We start from the raw sequence: 13,035 nt of genomic DNA on the forward strand, positions 1-13,035 counted from the left end.
TTCTCATCAGCAGGTGAATCTGTAATTCAGAGGAAAACCATTCCACCTGGCATATAATCATTGCAAGCTGTCAACGTCCAGTCTATGTGAGGCTTCCTCTGCAGAAAGGATTCTCCTTTGTGAATCAGGGACACCAACTTCCTATCACAACCTTAAAACATAGAGCTGCAGCAAAAGGTAACCCTTTACACATCACCTTACCAGACCTACAACAGTAATGAGCACTGGGACCCCAGCACCACACAGCACATAGCAAGGCTAAAAGACAATAGCAAGGCAAAAAACAATGGAATACAGAAAATGCAGCCCAGGATTCTTCCTAAAGGAAAAACATGGTGATAGAGGGGTACTGGGAGTGACTGGCACACAGAGCATCCTTCCTTCATGTAGTAAGGAGGCTCTGATAAGGCTGTAAGGGAACAACTGCTGAAGGAAGCACAGCACTCCTGCACCAGCCAGGTGCTGGCTCCTACCTGACATGTCCTCACCTCCTACAGCAAAGCCTCCACTGGCATCAACACCTCCCGGCTGCTCACCCGGACAGCCTCACACCCCCTCTGCCATCAGCAGATAGCGCAGAAGTGCCAAAGCCTCCCTGACACTTGAAAGCAGCACCACCAGCTTGCATAAAAGATGAAGATTGCTGAGCCTCCTGCAGCCTTCCTGAGGTGAGAGCAATCTGTGCTCGCTGCAATCATCAGGCAGAAGGAGCACACCACGAGGTTAAAAATGACCAGGTCATTCACATTCACAGGTCTTTCAAGAAATGTGCTCATCCACCGCACTGCTCATCACCTCTGAACACACCAAGAATGAGGCCTGAACATTTAAACCAGACTAGATGGCTACTCTCAGTCTGCTGGAGGAAATAAAGGGAATGGGATGTCTGCCAGGGAGCAGGGGTGCAGCCCAGGCACCTCTGACAGTGCCCCGCTTCTGCAGTTCAAGGTTAAATATCTCGTTTGCACTAATTCCTGAGCCTGCCTCTCTGGAAAGCCATGCCAGGTAATTAGAATCATTATAACTATTATTAGACCATAATATTATTATAGCATTTTTGCTACACTTGACATCTGTTGGCTGATAGACTTAACTGGTACATAAGAAATAACTGTGCATAGATTCCTTGCAAATGAGTACCAACAAGGAAGACATTAAAGCTTTCTGCGTGGAAAAAGTTAATTTTGTGGAAGCATGCTTGAAATAAAACTTCTAAAATTAACAGTTAAACCTTAAAAAATCTCTCATTAAAGAAACTATTTGGGTTTAAAGTAGGCAGCTGTTAAAAAAAAAAAAAATCCTCATTTTCTTTTAGATGCTTAAAGGCATTTACCTGGCTTGGTATCTCCTTTGGATGAAACACAGGCATCTTCCTCCCACCCAGCCCAGTGACCTACAGGTTTCCAAGTCATCCTTCCACCTCCCTTTCCCTATCTCCACAGCAGGCATTTGAATTCTCAGACAAGAAGTCTGACTGTGCAGAATAACCAGGACTCAAACTTGCTGACTGAAAATCCTATTGAATTATCAGCACACACCCCTCTAGAATAAAATACAGCTTTTTGCACCCCACAAAGCCCAACAGGCTTTGCAAACTGGATTCAGGACTTATCCACCACCAAGATTCAGGCATAACCCAGGATGGAACACAACCTTTCTGCCTGTATTTAACTACAGCACACAGCCCTCCCCACCCACCCCCCCAAAAGTACAGATCCAACAGAAACCACAGGAATGCTTCAGGGAAGCTGAACTTTCTCCCCTGGAACTGAAATTGACTCGGGGCACCCACCATCAGCAATGGACCACTAAAGAAGAACAAAGAGGGCACAGCTTCTCCATCCCATTGCTGATGTCCACAAAGAACAGTCGGAGTGAACAACTGTGGCCACCACGTACCTCAAGTTACCAACCTTGAGAAGTGGAAGAGATGAAAACCACAAGGGAACCCTGCATTGTCCTTGAATTCAGTGGGGCCCAAAGTTCACCCCACCGTTACAGCAATGCACAAAGATGGTAGAGGAGGTGGAAAAGCACTTCAGAAAAGGACAGAGCTCTTAAAGCACAAAAAGCTGGACACAGCAGCCTGGTACTTACAGAGCTCAGGGGTGGTCAGAGCTGGTCCTGGTTGGACAGTGATGTTTTCTTCAGCTAAGGTAACTCCTTTTCCTTATCCACACTGAGCCCTGGTGGAAGGAGGTTCCTCTAACTGCTCCCACAGCAACACACTATTTGGGGATAAAAATGAGTGTAAGTAACTTGTCCAGAGCAAGTAACTTTTTACTTTGTCCAGAGCAGAGCAACCACATGAGGAACCTGGAATTCCTTGAGGAGAAACATGTATTTTTACTACCCTAGTCACACACAAACATGCCTATCTCTCACTGAGGCCAGATCTGTGGAGAAACAATGGGGAGCAGGATGTTACGGGCACAAATTGTCCCCATGCATTCCCTCTGCTACCACAGCAGACACCCAGGGAGCTCTCAGTTGATGCTAGTCCTAGTGAGAACTAGCAAGAAGTCCCAGTTACATGAGGCTCTTTAAAAGCTCTTAAAAATCTCCTAAGTCTTCAGAAATGGGGCACAAATCCCCACCTAGAGAGATCTACCCATCACACCTCCAACTGGCACAGTGACATTAAAGCAGACTTTTCACTCTATCCATCCAACACTTTGAAGTAAATCAGAAGAACAAGCTCACCTTAATGAGGTACACTGCTCATTATTAAGCAATAAAACACACAACAAAGCAATTTCCACACACACACTTTAAGGGATCAACGATTCCCTGCCACAACAGGAGAAAACCACACGTACAGGCCCTGAGAGCTCAGTCCAGGTCTGCTTCTATTCATTCTTTTCATTAATGGCATGAGTGATGAAAGATAAAGTCCTTTTATAAAAGCTGAAAGGATGCCCAGCAGTTAAGAGCTGGGAGCACTCCAGAGGTCATGATCAGAATTGACAAACTGAAGAAAAGGTCCAAAAACACCCACGAATCAATAAAAACAAAGAAAACAATGCAAAGAATCACACTTGGAAACAGCAAAACCAAGGATCAAGCACACTAATGCAGCACAGGGGGGAAGCTCTCTAGACAGAAGTGATGCTGAGGAAAATCAGGGACTGGAGTAAAATGCAATGTGGGTCAGCACTGTGACACCAGAGCTCCAAAGAGAACCCCCCCCCCGCAGTCCTGATCCAGCTCTGGGGCAGCAGCACAGGAGGGATGTGGAGCTGCTGGAGCGAGTGCAGAGGAGGCCATGGAGATGCTGCAGGGACTGGAGCAGCTCTGCTCTGGAGCCAGGCTGAGAGAGCTGGGCTGGGTCAGCCCGGAGAAGAGAAGGCTCCTGAAGGGGAGACCTCAGAGCAGCTCCAGTGCCTAAAGGGGCTACAGGAAACCTGGAGAGGGGCTTTGGACAAGGGCCTGTAGGGACAGGCCAAGGGGAATGACTTTAACCTGCCAGAGGGGAGACTGAGATGAGCTCTTAGGCAGAAGCTCTTCCCTGGGAGGGTGCTGAGGCGCTGGCACAGGGTGCCCAGAGAAGCTGTGGCTGCCCCATCCCTGGCAGTGTTCAAGGCCAGGTTGGACACAGGGGCTTGGAGCAACCTCCTCTAGTTTCCCTCTAAAACTGGAGGAGCTGTAAGGTCCCTTCCAACCCAAACCAGGCTGGGATTCTATGATTTAAGAACACAAAATTCCCAGTTCTGCACTGGAAGGCCATGCCCAGCCCTGGGTCTCACCCAGTGTAAAACACACAGCTCCACACAGCTGCTGAGGGGTTTCTCCATCCCTGCTCCTTTCAGGGTCATTACCAGCTCTTGGCATCCAAGAAGGACAACCACCCACTGGGCTTGCCCTTTTATGAAGGCAAGGGACAAAGCAACCAGCTCCATTTGCTGTAAGGGCAAGTTAGACAAGGTGTCAGTCCCTTTTAGGCTGGAATTTCATCAAGTCCCAGAGGGAACTTATCCCCATCTAAATCGGCACTAATACCCACTGCTGCCCCGTCTGAAGCCGATTATCTCCCCTCAAGACAGGGGCACGGACTAGGAGGCTTTTCCAGCCCTGCATTTCATTTTAGCATCCTCCAGCTGGCCACTCCTACACCACTACGGCAGTGACAACTCTGAGCTAAATTAACAGCCTTTTCTCCCCAAAATACAATAGAGCTGCTCATCCTGCCCAAAGGGCACCCACACAGCACTGCAGAATGAGCACAGCCATAACCGCTCCAATTCATATCTTCATTACCCTTCACAAACAAAGTTCTCCAGTTTGATTTGCCACCACACGTGGTGGCAAAGATGCCTTCCCTTGTGCAATAGGGGGAGGGATACTGACCTGGGCTGCTCACAGGGAAGGACAAAGCTCTACCCTTTCCCTCTGACACCCAAACAGCTCTGTGTGATGGCTGCAGCCCGTAAGAGTCATCACCCAGCCAAGCAGGCAAGCCCTCCCTACCCCAGACAGGATAACTTAAGGCAGCACTTGCTGAAAGCAATTGAAATCATTGAAACAAGGCGTTTCGAAGCAAAGGAGAGGTGCTCTGCCTGCACAGCTGATGGCACACACAGAGCAGCACCAAACCCTGAGCAAAGGCTCCGCAAGAAACCCAGCAAAGGAGCAAGAACTACAGATCTTCTACAAAAGCAGGGCTTGGCTTCCAGGGACACTGAAGATTTCCCAGTGCCTCGACAGCTTTTGGGGGCATTTGAGTCAGCACTTTAGAAACAAGCTGCCTTGTGAACCAGAGCCAGAAGAGATCTGACAAAGCCTTCGGTAGCACGCACCGTCTCTTTGCAGGGGGCTGTTTCCCAGAAGATCCCCAGTGCTGTGTCATTTTTCACTGCAGATGCTAAGAATATCTGTGTGCTCATAAGAAATAGTAACCAGCTTTATAGGGAACTTACCAACAAAGCGCTCGACAAACATTAATTAAAGCTGATTCACCTACTTCATGAGTGCAAGTTAAACATCATTGCTCAGAGGGGAAAGCTGAGTGGTTAAGAGAGCCAAGCTGGGTTATAAAAGCCAGGGAGGGCGTCAGTAGCAGAGAGGATTAGCACATAAAAAGGCTGACTATTATCCCTAAATTTATCCCAATAATCCACTGCCTTACAAATACTCCCTGCGTAGCTGAGGTGTGCTTTGAGCCACACCTGCCCAGCCTGACCACAGCCACATGTAAGTATTCATCCACCTCCTTGCCAAGTAAAAGCAGGGAGAGAGGCTGGGGGTGCTGGAGAGGTTTTCAGGTCGTTTATTGCTCAGGACAAAGAGATTCTCAACTATAAAGAGGGAGAAGGCAGCAGCATTAGCACAAGCACTGGCCTTGTGCCACTTTGGGGTGTGGGGATGGAGCTGTGGGTTCAAGGGCTGCTCTGACAGCTCACCAGGAACTGCCGGTTTCCAGCTTATTCCTTTTAAAGGATCATATTTGTAACCCTTCGGATGCAGTAACTATGTGGTCACACGGAACGCAGACACTGCTCTCACCTCCACAGAGAAGTGTCTGGGAAAGTATTTCGGATGCTTTCATCACAGCAATGCCTTGGAGGCTGCTGAAAAACACCAACACCATCCAGGCTGGTCATTTTAAAGCAGGGTTGGGAGGAAAACAGAGGAACAAAGGAAGTCCATCCGTTAATAATGCTACTGCCAGAGCACAAATTAATTCAAGAGGCTCACACAAAGCAGAAACACTGCGGTACCAGGTTCTGTAAATGACAGGGTGTGCCACTGGCTTCTAAGGCCACAGAGACACTTATCTGCACTTAGGTTTCCTACCAGGACTGTGTGCTGGAGCAGCCTCCCCACCCAGACAGCTCTACCCACAGCAATGCCCGTGCAGATTATACTCCTCTGGCAAGCGAATGAAACACTATCAGTGTAAAGTCATACTTTCCGCCTCTAAACCCTATTTGTACTGGGTTAGGTCTAGCAGCAAAACACTGTAAAAATAACTAACTTGCCCCTCAGAAATTGTGTCTGCAGAACCTGTCAGTGTAAACCTCGGCCATCTTGAGAGGTGGGTAGTGTTGATGCTTTGTCAAAGATTACTTCTAACGCAAGCGTTAGGCAACCACAAACACTTGAAGACGATATTCCAAATAGTGTTTATATACAAAATCCCATTTGCTCAGTTTTCACTCCCTGGCTTTGTTTAACATGTAATTTCATTAGCTCCCCGACAAGAGAGCCATATGCAAGCTTGCACAAATACAGCTAAGCAGTTTAAAACTCAACCCTCGTACTACCAAGCACGTACCCTGCAGATAAACCCGCTTTTAACAGTGCAAAACCACACCAGCGGCACCTGGACACGCTCACACCACAGCCACCCGGGTACACAGGGGGCCTGGGGTCACCCGCCCGTGCTCAAGGGGGTCCAAACCGCTCCCGTTTGGTTGAACTCGTGTTTAAACCCGCTCAGCCAAAGGGCCCCCTGTCCGCAGAGCACCCTGCTCCGCACCCTGCCGGCGGGTGCCCACCACAGGGCCCCGGCTGCCGCTCACTCCTAGAACACCGCTGCCAGGCACCTGCCTCCACCGCCCAGCCCTGCCCGGCGCAGGCCGAGCCGCGGCGTCAGGGCGAAGGGGGAACCACCCCAGCAGCAGCAGCGCCCGGGCCGTGCCGCTATGCAGGAGACGGGAGCAGCACCGGCCCCGGCCAGGCCTCACGGCCGGCTCCCCTCGAGGCAGTGGCACCGGCGGGCACGCTCCGCACGGGAGGTGGCGGCACAACCCCTTCACAGCCCAGGCGAGGCGCGGCCCGGCCCCGTGGTGCCAAAGCAGCGCGGCCCCGGCCCGCTCCCGGCCCCCCCCCCACTCACCGCTCCGCACTGCGCAGGTGCCACCCAGCCCCGCCCCATCCGCGCTGGCCTATGCCGATGCCGCGGCCCCGCCCTACCCAATCAGAACTGGTGGATGCTGCGCGGCCCCGCCCCCTGCCGTGCTGTTTCCACACACGCCCCCCACACACAGCGGCCGGAGGGGCCTGGGCCGGGTCCCAGCGCACGGCAGCGGCGCGCCCCGCCCCGCCCGGTCCGGTCCGGTCCGGTCCGGTCCGGTCCTGCCCTGCCCTGCCGGGCAGCCTGCCCCGGCTCGGCCCGCCTGCACCGCTCACAGGTAGCGAGGGGTCAGTGCGCAGCCCCGGCACCCAGCGACCCCCGGACACACCGAGGCTGGAAGCAGAGGGACTGCGCTGGGCGCAGGCCAGAGCGAGCCCGCGGTGCCCTCTGCCTCCTCGCGTCACAGCACCGAGCTGGTTACAGTCGGATGGAAAAGCGTTTCCCACCGGTGACAGCTCCAGAGCCTAAAGGGGAAACCTGGAGAGGGGCTTTGGACAAGGGCCTGTAGGGACAGGCCAAGGGGAATGGCTTTAACCTGCCAGAGGGGAGACTGAGATGAGCTCTTAGGCAGAAGCTCTTCCCTGGGAGGGTGCTGAGGCGCTGGCACAGGGTGCCCAGAGAAGCTGTGGCTGCCCCATCCCTGGCAGTGTTCAAGGCCAGGTTGGACACAGGGGCTTGGAGCAAGCTGCTCCAGCGGAAGGTGTCCCTGCCCGTGGCAGGGGTTGGAACTTGGATGAGCTTTAAGGTCCCTTCAATCCAAACCAATCTGAGATTCTGTGATTCGATGACTGAGTGATGACATTGCAGAAAAAGTAGGAAAGCCACAGCTACACAACCCTTACCCCCATCAGGGCTGGGCTGAGGAGCAGCTGGTGCACCAGGATGCCCATGGGCTCCACTGCATACCAGACAGCATCCAAAACCACCCTGCCAGCCTCCAAATTAAACCTGCAGGGCTTAATTATCTAGCAAAGGCTGCTCAGCAGCAGTAAGTGACAGCTGATGGGATGACATGGAGCAGTGGAAAGCTGCAGCTGTCCCGTAGGCCAGTGTCCCCGTGGCTCTGCTCACCCATGTGCCATGGTCTGCTGCTGCTGGCACCCAACAAGATCCTGGAGCAGGAGATTGATTGTCAGCAAATCTCAGCTTTCATTTCCAGTAAATGAAATGTTCTCAGTCTTTCTAGGTTGGATGTAAACACCTCAAAATTGGAATCTGGAGTCAAAGCCCACGATGCCCATCAGGAGTGCTCCACAGATTTATTGAGGTTTATTATTTTTAGTGGGGCTTATGATTTTTCAGGCAGCTACCTGATATCTGGCAAGTCATAACTCCTGACCTTTGGATGTATGAAAGCACTGCTGTACTCCAGCCTCTTCCTTCTCCTTCCCTCTCAGCTCCTGGAACATCAGCTCAGGATAGGTCTCATCCATCCACCTCTGCTGTGGTCTCCCCAAGGGGGCAGGTGAGCTGGATCCTGCCCTTCCCCTTCTTCTGGCCAAGTGGATCAGCACTGACTGGATGATCAGCCACCTCTCTGAATCCACCATGAGCCGGCTCTGTCAGGCACAGCGGGAGCAGCAATAAAACCCCTCCAGGCACCAAACCCAAGGCTGGCAGTCAGGCAGGGCTGGCCTCTCTGAAGCCCAGAGAAGAGGCTTTTCCCTCTGGTTGCTTTTCCCTCTGGTTGCAGCAGGGCTCCGGCCTCACGGCAGCACCAGGTGGTCTGAGAAGTCTTGCTTTGGGAAAAGCACAGCTGCATCCTCGGGTAATCCCTTCCTAATCCTGCTGTCTGAAACTACTCGCACATCAAAGAGACTAGAAACACGCTCTGCATGTATTATCCTTTGCATATCGAGTTCTTCTGTTTGATCTGTTGGAGCAGAGGATTTTTTCCAAAGGTATTGGAAAAGATGGGTGTGAGAGAGTAATTTGGGGCTGGGAGTAATTTTTCATCAATGTACTTAAAGACAATCACAGCACTAGGAGGGAGGCTTAATTGTGGAGTTGTGCAATTAGTTTTTATGTCACTGCAATTATTCTGTTGGCTACATATAAAGAACATGGCAAAAATGCAGCACTTAATTTTAAATCAAGACTTGATTCTCTTTTAGTAGGTAATTGATGTTGATCACATCACTTAGCAGTGACTATAAAATGTGCTATTTAGATTGTAAAAGGATGGAGAAAAGGGCTAAGAGATAGGTAATTGGTGGATCACAGGCTGCTTTGGTGGGAGGCAGTATTAATCCATCAGACTTCAGCTTGTCTTCGTTTGCAGCCACTTCTGGGCATCACAAGTGGCCCCAAGCATTAACGGGTACAGAGGCGCTGATCCCCACAGCACTGCAGCCAACAGCAGTAACAGATGAATTCAGCTGGTTCCTTGTGTTTAAATACCTTCTTTTAAGGGTGAACATTGCTCAGGGCTTGTCAGCCTTGCATGGGGTAGGATTCAGGGATCATCTCTATGGGGAGAGCATTGCGCCCCGGCATGCCTGTTCTCCTATGCCAGACAGAGACCACAGGCACCACTGCCCAGCTCACACAGGCTGCCTGCAAGCTCAGAGCCACTGGCATCCCAAATACCTGCCACAGGCACCTCAGTCTTCCTTTATTAATAGTGCAGGGCTGTTGAAAAGAGGAAATTTGGAAAGTCGAGGAGGAGAAAGGGGTTATTCCCTGCAAAACAGCACTGGTGCCTTCTCAGCCAAGAGCTTCACAAGGTTAACAGTGAACTAGGCTCAGCTAGGCCAGTCCTGCACCTCAGCAGCAGGGAGAGCTTGGTCCCCCCCAGGCAGGATGATACAAAACTTGCCCTTGCTCAGCACAAGCCAAATTGCTTGAACCACAGTATGATTCATTGTCACAATAAAGCAAATAAAGCTTCTCCTTGCCTTTTAACTGGCCCTAGTTACTTGATTTCAAGGATTGATGCTTCCCAGGCAGGAGCTGGAGGTGAGACAATTGCATTCACTGCAGGGATGGTGCCAAGGGCTGCTTGCTTTTAAAAATGCTTTATCTCACCCATTCTGTGTGCTGGGACATGGGGGCTTCTGTAGAGGCAGTTCTGCCAGATCAACATCAGCCTCTCAATTGGCAGGATGTTGAATCTCACTTGCAGCCTCTCATGACCACCAGCCCACCAGCCCAAATGCATTTTCAGTCAGTGTCTGAAAAACATAAAGAGCTCATCCAAGGGCTTTTGCCATCAATCCCTCGGAGGCTCAGGAACGGTAAATGGGATGTTAGGAGCCAAGGGGCCATCCCTGCCTGTGGGGAGGCTGTGCCAGGGGCAGAGCACCAGTGTGTCCAGGTGAGCTGCTGCCCGTGCAGCAGTGGCACAGCACAGGGCTGGGATCCCGGCGGGTGCCAGTCCCTGATGACTGTCCCCTCCCTCTGGAGCACATCCACAGGAAGCTTGGCCCTGGAGGAGCCCGGGTGTTCAGCTTTGTGGCAAGGGCAGGCTCTGCCTTACGCTGAGAGCCCGGCAGTGCTGTGTGACTCCAGCATTTCATTACAGCTATTAACTACACTGTTCATCACAGCCAAGTGGCTTGCCATAGGCAGGCTTCCCACTGGGCTTCCCTCACTCCTGTTTGATATCAGGTTTGGATTAAATTAGATAAGGCAGCAATGGTGATCAATTCAAATCCACTTTCCTATTAAGCTATGGACAAATGATTTAGGAGGAGATGAGAATAAAGCCTGTAGCAAGAGCAGAGGGACCTGGCAGGTATGTAAGCGGTGTGAAGGGAACATCAAGTTTACAGTGCCACCAGCTCAAGACAGGACCAGGCTGGGACCACGAGGGCAGCAGCATCCCCAGGGACCTCTGCCCTGAGCAGGAGCCTTTCCAGGTGTCCAAGCAAACAGGACCATGCATACAGTCACAGGGCTCAACACTGCAGATTCTTGGAAAGCTCCTGGAAGCTCCCAACCCTGCTGCTCCAGCTATCTTGCCTGGGAGCCACATCCTGTGCTGTCACCTCCTCTACACTGCATTTAAAGCATCCCCACACCACAGCACACACAGGTTTGGGAGCAAGAATAGGGACTATTAGTAAAACACTTCCCATAAGGTAGAAGCAAGGAGACCATAAATCTCAGTGGCACGCACTTAAAGGGGATGGTTATGAACTGTTATTCCCTGCAAAAACAGGCTTTAAATCATCAGCCATCACCAACACCCAGCACTGGATGCTCTGAAGTTGTCCGGCAAAGCCTTCTCAGCTCCTTTCTGCTATGGCACAAGTTGCCATGACCCTCATTACCTGGAGATTGCTCCGCACGAACCACAGCACACTCTGCTGCTCCTCACAATACCTACCAGCATCCAGGGAAACAGCCCTGTAAAACATCAACAAGGCCAAATGTGCCTTGCCCAGGAGCAGCAGGGCCTGCTGGAGACCACAGGGTGAAGCTTTTGGGGAGACTGGGTGGCAAAAAGCAGTGGGTGCTGCCATCCCCAGGTCACCCTGGAGAGCAAACACAAGCCAGAGATGGGCACCCTGTGCCAGCGCCTCAGCACCCTCACAGGGAAGAGCTCCTGCCTAAGAGCTCATCTCAGTCTCCCCTCTGGCAGGTTAAAGCCATTCCCCTTGGCCTGTCCCTACAGGCCCTTGTCCAAAGCCCCTCTCCAGGTTTCCTGCAGCCCCTTTAGGCACTGGAGCTGCTCTGAGGTCTCCCCTTCAGGAGCCTTCTCTTCTTCAGGCTGACCCAGCCCAGCTCTCTCAGCCTGGCTCCAGAGCAGAGCTGCTCCAGCCCTTGCAGCATCTCCATGACCTCCTCTGGACTCACTGCAGCAGTCCATGTCTGGCAGGTGAACATCAAATCTGCACACCCAGCTGCCTTCCTCAAGCTATTTCCTGCTTTTCACATAGGAATAAAATAGGAAAAATTAGTATGTGGCTTCTTCCTCAAGAAATCAATGTGATCTCAACTTACTGTGAAGTTCCCCGACTGGTAGTGAGACTGCACTGGTAAAAAATGACCCTCAGAGGAGAAAGAATGGGGGGAAAAAAAGAAAGAAAATAAATTCCAGTGCCTGGACAAAGCTAAAATGGTGTGGAAGGTTAAACTGGGGCTTGTCTGGAAGCCCCAGAGCAGAGGGGGCAGTGGGGTCCAGTTGCTTCCCACCCAGCCATGAATCAGATGGCATTGTTAATTCCCATTAAAGCTGTTGGGGAAAAAAATGTCAAAGAGTGTTTAAAAAGGGAGGTAAATGATGAAAATTTGGAAAACCCATTTCAGCTTTTTCAAGCTGAAAAGGGATATTTTTGTTGTGAAATGCAGCATCACTTCAAATGTGTTTTATCTGACAGTCTGAGGAGCAAAATTAGTTTTCAAGTCAAAGCAAAAATTATATTTTTAGGCTTTTTCTTTTAAAAAAGCTTATCTGGGGTTTCTGTCCTAATTAAGAACAGGTTTTTTCCTTCCTTTAATGGAATAAGCTGTTTCTAGTGAACTTATCTCCAACATCCTGGGCTGGTGCTTTTCCTTGTGTGCCTACTCATATCTGTTCACCAGCAAGCCCAGGGTATGTGGGTCATGCTCACAGCATCCCGCTCCCCATGCCAGCACTGGCTAGAGTTGAGCCTGGGACTCAAGCCAGGCTTTACAAGACCAGACCCTCCCCACCACAAGTACAACAGAGCGACTGTGGTTGATTATCGTGTATGTGATGCCCACACTTGGGGGCAAGGCAGCTACTTCACCACTTGTACATTTGTAACTGAGACAGACCCTGCAGCTTGATGGAATCTGCTACAGATCCCAGAGGTGGCTTGTGTCCCAGGGGATCCTCCTCCATAAGATTAGCAGATCACATCCATCACACCAAGGAAACTTGCTTAGGATCATAGAACAGTTTGGGTTGAAGGGACCTTAAGGCTCATCCAGTTCCAACCCCTGCCACAGGCAGGGACACCTTCCACTGGAGCAGCTTGCTCCAAGCCCCTGTGTCCAACCTGGCCTTGAACACTGCCAGGGATGGGGCAGCCACAGCTTCTCTGGGCACCCTGTGCCAGTGCCTCAGCACCCTCACAGGGAAGAGCTTCTGCCTAAGAGCTCATCTCAGTCTCCCCTCTGGCAGGTTAAAGCCATTCCCATTGGATGAAAGGCACCATGTAACAGCAATTGCAGCTTACACTCTATCTTCTGGATGGGAGCACTGAGGA

General features: G+C 51.3%; 1 protein-coding gene and 1 long non-coding RNA gene across 6 annotated transcripts in view; one reads left to right on the forward strand and one right to left on the reverse strand.

The window, feature by feature from the left end:
- Positions 1–6,571, reverse strand: part of SIL1 (SIL1 nucleotide exchange factor) — a 98,293-nt gene extending 91,722 nt beyond the window's left edge. For 2 of the 5 annotated variants that reach the window (XM_061456461.1, XM_061456460.1), the window contains exon 1: positions 2,098–2,228. The gene's annotated coding sequence lies outside the window, so the exon portion shown is untranslated. Of the gene's footprint in view, positions 1–2,097; positions 2,590–5,793 lie in introns of those variants that run through there. The other 3 variants (XM_061456459.1, XM_061456458.1, XM_061456457.1) reach the window with 3 other exon arrangements.
- Positions 1–13,035, forward strand: part of LOC133270882 (uncharacterized) — a 131,785-nt gene that overhangs the window by 12,896 nt on the left and 105,854 nt on the right. The window lies entirely within an intron of this gene.

Source organism: Pezoporus flaviventris, unplaced genomic scaffold (assembly GCF_033815535.1).
Source record: "Pezoporus flaviventris isolate CSIRO_AGI_PZ_B2104156 unplaced genomic scaffold, CSIRO_AGI_Pfla_v1 ptg000023l, whole genome shotgun sequence".
In the NCBI taxonomy this organism is placed as follows: domain Eukaryota; kingdom Metazoa; phylum Chordata; class Aves; order Psittaciformes; family Psittacidae; genus Pezoporus; species Pezoporus flaviventris.